At 49.2% G+C, this 8405-nt stretch overlaps 1 pseudogene; it reads left to right on the top strand.

Annotated features, from left to right (window-relative positions):
* Positions 1-5264: 5264 nt before the first annotated feature.
* Positions 5265-5621, top strand: LOC150066089 (small ribosomal subunit protein uS10 pseudogene; annotated as a pseudogene).
* Positions 5622-8405: the final 2784 nt, after the last annotated feature.

Genomic DNA, 8405 nt, shown 5'->3' on the forward strand with positions numbered 1-8405 from the left:
GCCCAGTACTGGCAAATAATAATAAAAAAAACTAGACAAGTGCCGGGATTTTGGCCTAGTGGTAGAGTGCTTGCCTAGCAAGCACAAACACCTGGGTTCGATTCCTTGGTATCACATACATAGGAAAAAGCCGGAAGTAAGGCTCAAGTGGTAGAGTTCTAGCCTTGAGAACATCCAAGGACAGTGCTCAGACACTGAGTTTAAGCCCAGGACTGGCAAAAACAAAAATAAAATAAAATCTGACAAGCCAGTTCTAGTGGCACATGCCTATAATTCTAGCTCCATAAGAAGCAGAGATCTGAAGACCAAGGTTTTAAACCAGCCAGGGAAGGAAACTCCATGAGAATCTTATTGCCAAGTAATCACCAAAACGGTGGAGATGGAGGTGTGGCTCAAGTGGAATGGCACTAGCCTTGAGCATAAAAGCTCAGGAACAACACTCATGACCCAAGTCCAAGCGCCAGGATGGACACCACCACCAACAAAAAAGAGCCAGGAGTGGAGGTGTGGGTCAAGTGGCAGAGCTCCAGCTTTGAGCAAAAGAACTAAGTGAAAAAATAAGACCCTGAGTTCAAGCCCCAGTACTCTACCACCACACACACACCACACACACACACACAAACACACACACGCACACGCACGCACACACGCACACACGCCTCGAATGCTCAAAACACAGGGGTACAAGAAGCTGAGCAAATGTGCACAGATGCATCTGAGCCTGTCTGGCGACAGAAGTCTCCTGTAGTGGGGTCCACAGGTGGACAAACTATGAAGCCACTCAGAACACGATTGAGATGTTCAAAGTTTATTGAGCAGGGAAGGAGCTGACGCATCAGGACTACACCCCACGCCGGGATCTCAGAGGGCAGCCCCAATCTGTAAAGCAGATAATTTATAAAGAAGCCCAGCAAACATGCTGGGGATTCAGACCATAAATCTCCTCCTTCTTTATATATAGTCAAGATGCATCCGGTTGTGCGTGCCAGGATGTCTCAAGATACAGCTTTTGTCTGGGTGTGTTTGGGTGTAATGAGTTAAAAATTAACATTCATGGGAATTGTCAGCACAAGGTAACTTCAAAGACAACAGTTACCAAAAGCTTATCAAACAGAGAATCCTCAGGCAAACAGTAAACTTATCAGAAAACCTCCAGGCAAACAGTACTGGGAATGAAGGTCATGCCAAGGTTATGTGGTCAACTTGCAAAAGACAAGCATTTAATTCCACTTCCTTTCCTGCTTGCTTGCATGAGGCACCAATTTTGACGTTCCAGGGATAGGTTCATTAGCATGGCTGCCATATAGCCATTGACCCTGCTTTTTGAATTCAGGGCTGATCATGCCCAAGATGAGTTAGCCTCAGCCGGTCAGCAGTGCAAGAAACTTCACTCTTTTTACCATCAGTCTGGGTTGGTGACTTTAATTGGGTCCCAACCCACTTCATGGGTAAACTAATGGCAGGGGAAAAGGCTCAAGTCTAGGTCAACAGCACCAGAGGGAAGCATGCTGGAGGGTGGTAGGTCTGGCTAAACAATGGCCCAGGAAAGCTGGGGAAGGGAAGGGCTCTAGACCTTAGTCCCTAACTTCCACAAGTCCATTACAACAATACATTGTCCTCAGCTCCCACCTTACACTCCCTGGCCAGTGTCTCTAGCCCAGCCGCTTCTCATCCAAGCAGAGTTCAGGCAGGTTACTCTGGTTTCCTCTCCCAGGAGGATGCTGGGAGCTCACTGGCCCAGCAGTGCACAGAGAGACCGATGTCTGCGGGCTGTCCAGACAGGGCCTGAACCCCCTTCCCCGGGACAAGGCTCTTCCTCTCACACCCCCTCCTGGAAGGCCCTGGCATTCCAAGATTCAGGAGCCACCGACTCAAGACCCCTGCCACCTGCTCCCTTGGGGACACTGGCTCTCCTGCCTGATCTCAGAAGCAGGGAGATACCCAGGGCCAGGAGTCAACTCTGAAGTAGCTGCAGTTAGTACCTTGATCCCTGTGGAGCCTCAGGCTGGCACCTGCTGAAGAACACCACAGCAGCAGGAAGGTCGCACACCCTGCTTCCTCTCAGAGCTCCCCTCCGTCCACTGGCTGCCTCGCCCTTGCAGAGGGCCACAGGTAAGAGGGTGAGGAAGCGGAATCCCAGCCTGCCAGCAGCTTTGAGGAGATCCACCCAACCAGCCAGGCCATCACCCGCTTCCAGGGAGACCAGCAACACCCTGAGCCCCTTGCTGCTCTGCCTGTGACCTGCCGCTGCTCTCTGAGCTGCTTCCCTGCTCTGAATCCAGCTCCCCAGATCCCCTTGTGCTCTGAGAGGCCCAGATCCCCCATCCCCGAGTGCCCAGGCATCTTGGTTCCTCGGCAGCCATGATGGGCTGGGCCAGTGGTGATACCCCTGGAATCATTACCAGCCAGTGGCAAGGAGGCAGTGCGCTTCAGGGGCCAACAGTACCAAGGTCACCTGCTGGAAGGAGAGATACTGGCAACACAGGCGTGACCAGAGGAGGCCTGGCTGGACGCCCAACCCCTCCTTGCCTCCATTCCTTCCTCCTTTTTTCTTCTCTCTTTTTTTTTTTTCCAGTTGTGGGGATTGAACTCAGGGACTGGGCTCTATCCCTGAGCCTCTCTGTGCTCAAGGTTAGCACTCTACCACTAGAGCCACAGTGCTACTTCTGGCTTTTGTGTATATGTAGTACTGAGGATTTGAACCCAGGGCTTCATGCATGCTAAGCAAATGCGTTATCAACAAGCCACATTCCCAGCCCTCTATCTTGCTTTCTAATTGGTAGTTGTGGTTGGGCAGAGTGGCTCACGTTGTAACCCTAGCTACTCAGTAGACTGAGATCTGAGGATGAAGGTTCAATGCTAGAGGACCTTAGACCCTTATCTCCAATTAACCTCAAGAAAACGGGAAGTGGGGCTTGGTTCAAGGGAAGGGCAGTGGCCTTGAGGTGAAGAGCTCAGGGATAATGCCCAGGCCGAGTTCAAGCCCCATGACCCACAAAAATTAATAAAAATAAATTAAAAATAAAATGAATGGTTGTCCTGGGTGCTGTGGCCTAGAATAGTGACCACCCACCAGACCCAGGGCCGCCCGTCCTGCTTGCTTTCTCTCCACCTCTCCTAATAGATCTGTGATTTCACATCTCCCCCTGTCCACCTGAGCAGGTACAGTGGGCACCCAGCAGAGGGGACAGACAGCTAACTAGCACCCACAGAGCCATGCCTGCCAGCTTTGCTTGGCATTACACTTTCCACTGAGGTCCAGCCCTCGACCTAATGCCACCACGGTGTCCCCACCACACACATACATTCACACACAGAGAGATCACACACACACACACACACACACACACACACACACGGAGATCACACACATGCATACACACACATACACACACATCACACACATGCATACACATACACAGGGAGATCACACACATGCATAGACACACATACATAGACACACACACGGAGATCACACACATGCATACATACACACACACATACACACATCACACACATCACACATACACAGGGAGATCACACACATACACACACACACACACACACACACACACACACACACACACACACACACACACCACATACCCCTAGGCTCCTGCTGCTCCACCAGTTGTCTCTTAACCTCTAGCTCAAAGCTCCAAAGCCAAGCAGAAGGTGAATCCCGTCCCTTCAGCTCACCTCTGGGATCCATGGCTCCGGGGGCCTGGTAGTAGAAAGTGTCAGGAGACAGGAGCTCAGCACAGGCTAGACTTCAGGCACTGAGTGAGACCCAGCTCAGAACCTAAGCCTGGCCCAGCCATCCTTTGTCCTTTCTGGGTGGAGAAGTACTCTGGCACGATTCTGATTGGCCCAGGTCTGTCTACAACAACCGTCCTCTTCCATTCATTGCTCCCCTAGAGTCAGGTCAGTGCCTTGGCCACGCCTCACAGCAGGAGGCCCTGGATGCTCCTCCTGCTGGCAGGCTCCAGCCTTCCTCCTTAGAGCCCCAAAGCTCTCTGGTGCTCAGCCTTCAGCTCAGGGTGCCCCAGCCCCCCAGCTTTGAGCCCCTGTCTCCAGCACAGGGAGCTCACCCAGCCCCCCAGGCTTACCAGGTAGCACCATTTGCTCCTGTGGGCTGGCATGGGGACCAGACCAGAGACTGCCACCTGCAGCTAAAGGTGAGCCTCAGGAAGTCCCAGCAGTAATGGCCCTCCCTATCTCAGGGGCAGCCTTACTAGGTAGACTGAGAGGGGGCCTCCACCTGGCCCCCTCATGCCTGGCTTCCTGCCATTGTCACAGAAAAGAATTAGAGGGCACACCAAGGCAGAGACCAAGGAAGTTTACAGGGAAAGCAAAGCTAGAGAGCAGTGTGCGACCCAGGAGGGAGAGAGAGCACATCAGTGACAGGAGCCTTCAACACCCTTCTGTCTCGGGGCACTTAGAGGGAAAGAAGGAAGCTGAGAGCCAGGTGGCTGTAGTCCTAGCTACTCAGAAGGCTAAGATCTGAGGATCACAGTTGAAAGCCATCTCAGATAAGAAAGTCTGAGAAACTCTTATCTCCAATCACTCACTGGAAAACCAGAAGTAAAGCTGTGGCTCCAAGTGGTAGACCAGTAGCCTTAAGCATAGAAACTCAGGGACAGCACCCAGGCCTTTAGTTCAAACCCTATGACAAGAAAGAGAAAGAAAGAAAGAAAGAAAGAAAGAAAGAAAGAAAGAAAGAAAGAAAGAAAGAAAGAAAGAAGGAAAGAAGGAAAGAAGGAAAGAAGGAAAGAAGGAAAGAAAGAAAGAAAGAAAGAAAGAAAGAAAGAAAGAAAGAAAGAAAGAGAAAAAAAGAAGGGAGGGAGGGAGGGAGGGAGGAAGGGAGGGAAGAAAGGAGGGAGGGAGGGAAAGAGAGAGAGGTGGGGGAAAGAGGGAGAACACAAGAAAGAAGGAAGGATGGAAGTTGTGGTTTTGAGGCTCACCTTCACCTCATGCCTGGCCTGCTCTGTCACTCTCACTGTGACACTGTTATTGGTCCCATCAGACTTCAAAGCCTGCTCACTAAACTTGGATCATCTAATCAGAGGCTGGGTTCCGTCTCATGCCTTCTTCATGGCAGGTGTCCATCCTTGAGACAACACATTTCCAGATATGCTTTGTGGCTTCTTTCTGTGGGAGGCACCATCGTGTGTGAGGAGCTGCTTCTCGGCCACTCCCTCTCCTGACTCACCACTCTTGGCTCTTGCTGAGGAGCATGTCGGTTAGGAAGCCTCGCCTCAGCCATGGCCTTTCAAGACACCGGGAAAACACCTGTGGGGCTGGAGGTGGGGATTCACCGGATTTGGATCACCCTCCCCAGCCACCAGCTGAAGTCTCTGGAGGTCTCTGCTGCCCTGATCCGAGGCGCCAAGAAAAGAATCTGAAAGTGAAAGGACCAGTGCGCATGCCTACCAAGACTTTGAGATTCACTGCAAGAAAAACCCCTTGTGGTGAAGGTTCTAAGACCTGGCATGGTGTCCAGATGAGGATCCACAAGCAACTCATTCACTTACACAGGTCCTTCTGAGATTGTCAAGCAGATAACTTCCATCAGTATTGAGCCAGGAGTGGAGGTTGAGGTCACCATTGCCAATGCCTAAGTCAAATATTTTTCATAAATTGACTTACTTATGGTTAAAAAAAATAATGCGTTGTGCCAGAGAAAGTCATTTACCTAGAATAAGTATCTCATTTAAACATTTCCAGTGGGTCACACCTGTATTGCTAGCTACTTGGAAGGTCGAGATCTGAAGATTACAGTTCTAAGCTAGCCCATGAGACTCATTTCCAATTAACCACACACAAAGAAGACCAGAACTGGAATTGTGGCTCAAGTGGTAGAGCACAATCTTGAGCAAAAATGTTAAGGGACAGTAACCAGGCCCTCAGTTCAATTCACAGCAAATAAACAAATAATAAATAGCATGCTAATTAACTGGCCAAATAGACAGGATCAGAAAGAGAGAGAACTACTCTGTTTCTTTCTTTTTTAAAAATATTTTTTTGATCAATAGGTTTACATTATATTCTGTTGTACCCGAATTCCTAGAACCCCAGAGACCACAGTCAAAGCTAAAAAGCAAGGGTCATTTATTTAGTAGTCTAGACTCGGGCCTCCGCGTACCCCTAGCCGGCAATGCTGAGAGGCCTTGAACAAGGATTTTACACAGCTTTTATAGGGGAATTCCATAGTTACAATCACCTGATTGGCTATTTGGTAACTCAAACCACTGGTCGAATCAGAGCTCAGGTGTAGATGGGCCCTGAGCAAGGGGGGAGGGAGTCATTCCCAGAACAGGGGAATGATCTTGGCACAACACTCCCCTCTTTCCCATGATACTTCTAGAGCCAATCTTGGATCTATCTCTGCATACCATAATTATACAAGGGCCTAAGGGTCCAGCTAAGGCAGAAAACAAGGTTGTCAACCAAGGGGAAAAATTCCTTCACTTTGCTCCCTTTCCCATTTTAACACCATTAGGTGGAAATGCACAACTATGAGTATTTACCCACACAAAGTCCCTGTCCAGATACTGCCTATAACTATTATTGATTTTGGCGGCATAACTTAATATTTAGTGGGCTACTTTTGGTCCGATCAATCTTCCAAGTTGTCTCGGCCGAGGATTCTATGAGGTCTGGAAACGGGTCCACTGGCTTGGCATGGGTGTAATGGATCCAAGAAGCTACTCCGTCTACCTTGAGGGTGGTGGGTGTTGTCAGGATGACCTGAAAGGGTCCATCATGGCTCCAGATTTTCTTGCTGGTGGCATTTCATGAGTACCCAATCACCTATCTATAGCGATGAGGCACCAGAGGTGGTTCTGTCTGGTACAGGTCCCTCAGCTTGGGCCAGACTTCTTGGTGAGTCCTTTGCAGGGCTTGGAGTGAAAACAAAAGTTCAAAATCACCATCCTCTGCTTTTTAAACAAGATTTTCTTTAAGATTGGGTATTCTAGGGGGAGGTCTACCAAACATTATTTCATAGGGGGTAAGTCCTAGTTTAAAAGGGGAATTTTGAACCCTGAACAGAGCATAGGGGAGAAGAGCTACCCAGTTTGCACCATTCTCCATGGTCAATTTAGTTAGGGTCTCTTTTAATGTTCTATTCATTCTCTCTACCTGTCCTGAACTTTGGGGTCTATAGGCACAATGTAATTTCCAATCTGCCCCAAGTATGGAAGCCAGTCCCTGACTTACCTTTGAAACAAATGCAGGTCCATTGTACGAACCTATCATTACTGGAAAGCCACACCTGGGTAAGATGTCCTCTAGTATCTTCTTGGCCACTATTTGTGCAGTTTCCCTTTTAGTGGGGAAAGCCTCCACCCATCCTGAGAAGGTATTTACAAAAACTAGCAAATACTTATATCCATACTTCCCTGGTTTTACTTCAGTAAAGTCAACCTCCCAATAGGCTCCTGGCTTGTCCCCTTGCTGCCTTGCCCCTGAATTTTGCTGGTTTCTCCTTAAATTATTTAGCTGACATACTCTGCAACCTGAAATAATCTGATCAATTTTGATGGCTGCCTCCTTAATTCGTAGTCTGGTTTGTCTTATTAAGTCTTGCATCTTTCTGGCTCCCAGATGAGTACTATGGTGAATTTTTTGTAGCACCTTCATCCCTAATTTTTCTGGGAGTATTATGTGACTCCTGGAATCTCTCCACCATCCATCAAGGAGCTGTACCATAGGTAGTTTCTCAATCCATTGCAAGTCTTCCTCCGTATACCCTGGGATCGGTGGTAAGGCTCTGGGTCCTGGGTCTGGGAGTTGGAGGGCTAGAGCTGGAGTTGAAGATAAAGCCACCTCCCGGGCAGTCTTATCAGCCAGATGATTGCCCCTGGACACCAGATCTACAGGTTTCTGGTGTCCTGGGCAATGGACTATTGCCAGTTTCTTTGGTTCCCAAAGAGCAGCCAGGAGTGCCAATGTTTCCTCCTTATTTTTGATAGTCTTTCCTTCTGCTGTGAGGAGGCCCCTCTCTCTGTATATTGCCCCGTGTATATGGGCGGTGGCAAAAGCATACCAACTGTCTATATAAACTGTCAGTCTTTTATCCTTACCCAGTCTTAGAGCTTGGGTTAAAGCCACCAGTTTCGCTCTTTGTCCTGACATTCCTGCAGGCAGGGACTCAACTCAGATTACTTCAGTCTCTGAGACTTCTGCGGCTCCCTGAATACCTCTGTCCTTGGTGCATAAAGCTGCTTCCATCGGTGAGCCAGACAATCTCCACATCTGGCAGAGGCTTATCTCGCAGATCCTCTCTTACTCCACGCACTTGGGCCAAAACCTCAGCACAATCATGAAGTGGGGCTTCCAGGTCTGGATCGGGCAGTAGTGAGGCTGGGTTAAGGGCAGTTGGATGCTAGAAGAGAATCTTG

The sequence above is a fragment of the Megascapheus bottae genome, chromosome 3 (assembly GCF_031878675.1).
Source record: "Megascapheus bottae isolate mThoBot1 chromosome 3, mThoBot2.hap1, whole genome shotgun sequence".
Taxonomy (NCBI): Eukaryota; Metazoa; Chordata; class Mammalia; order Rodentia; family Geomyidae; genus Megascapheus; species Megascapheus bottae.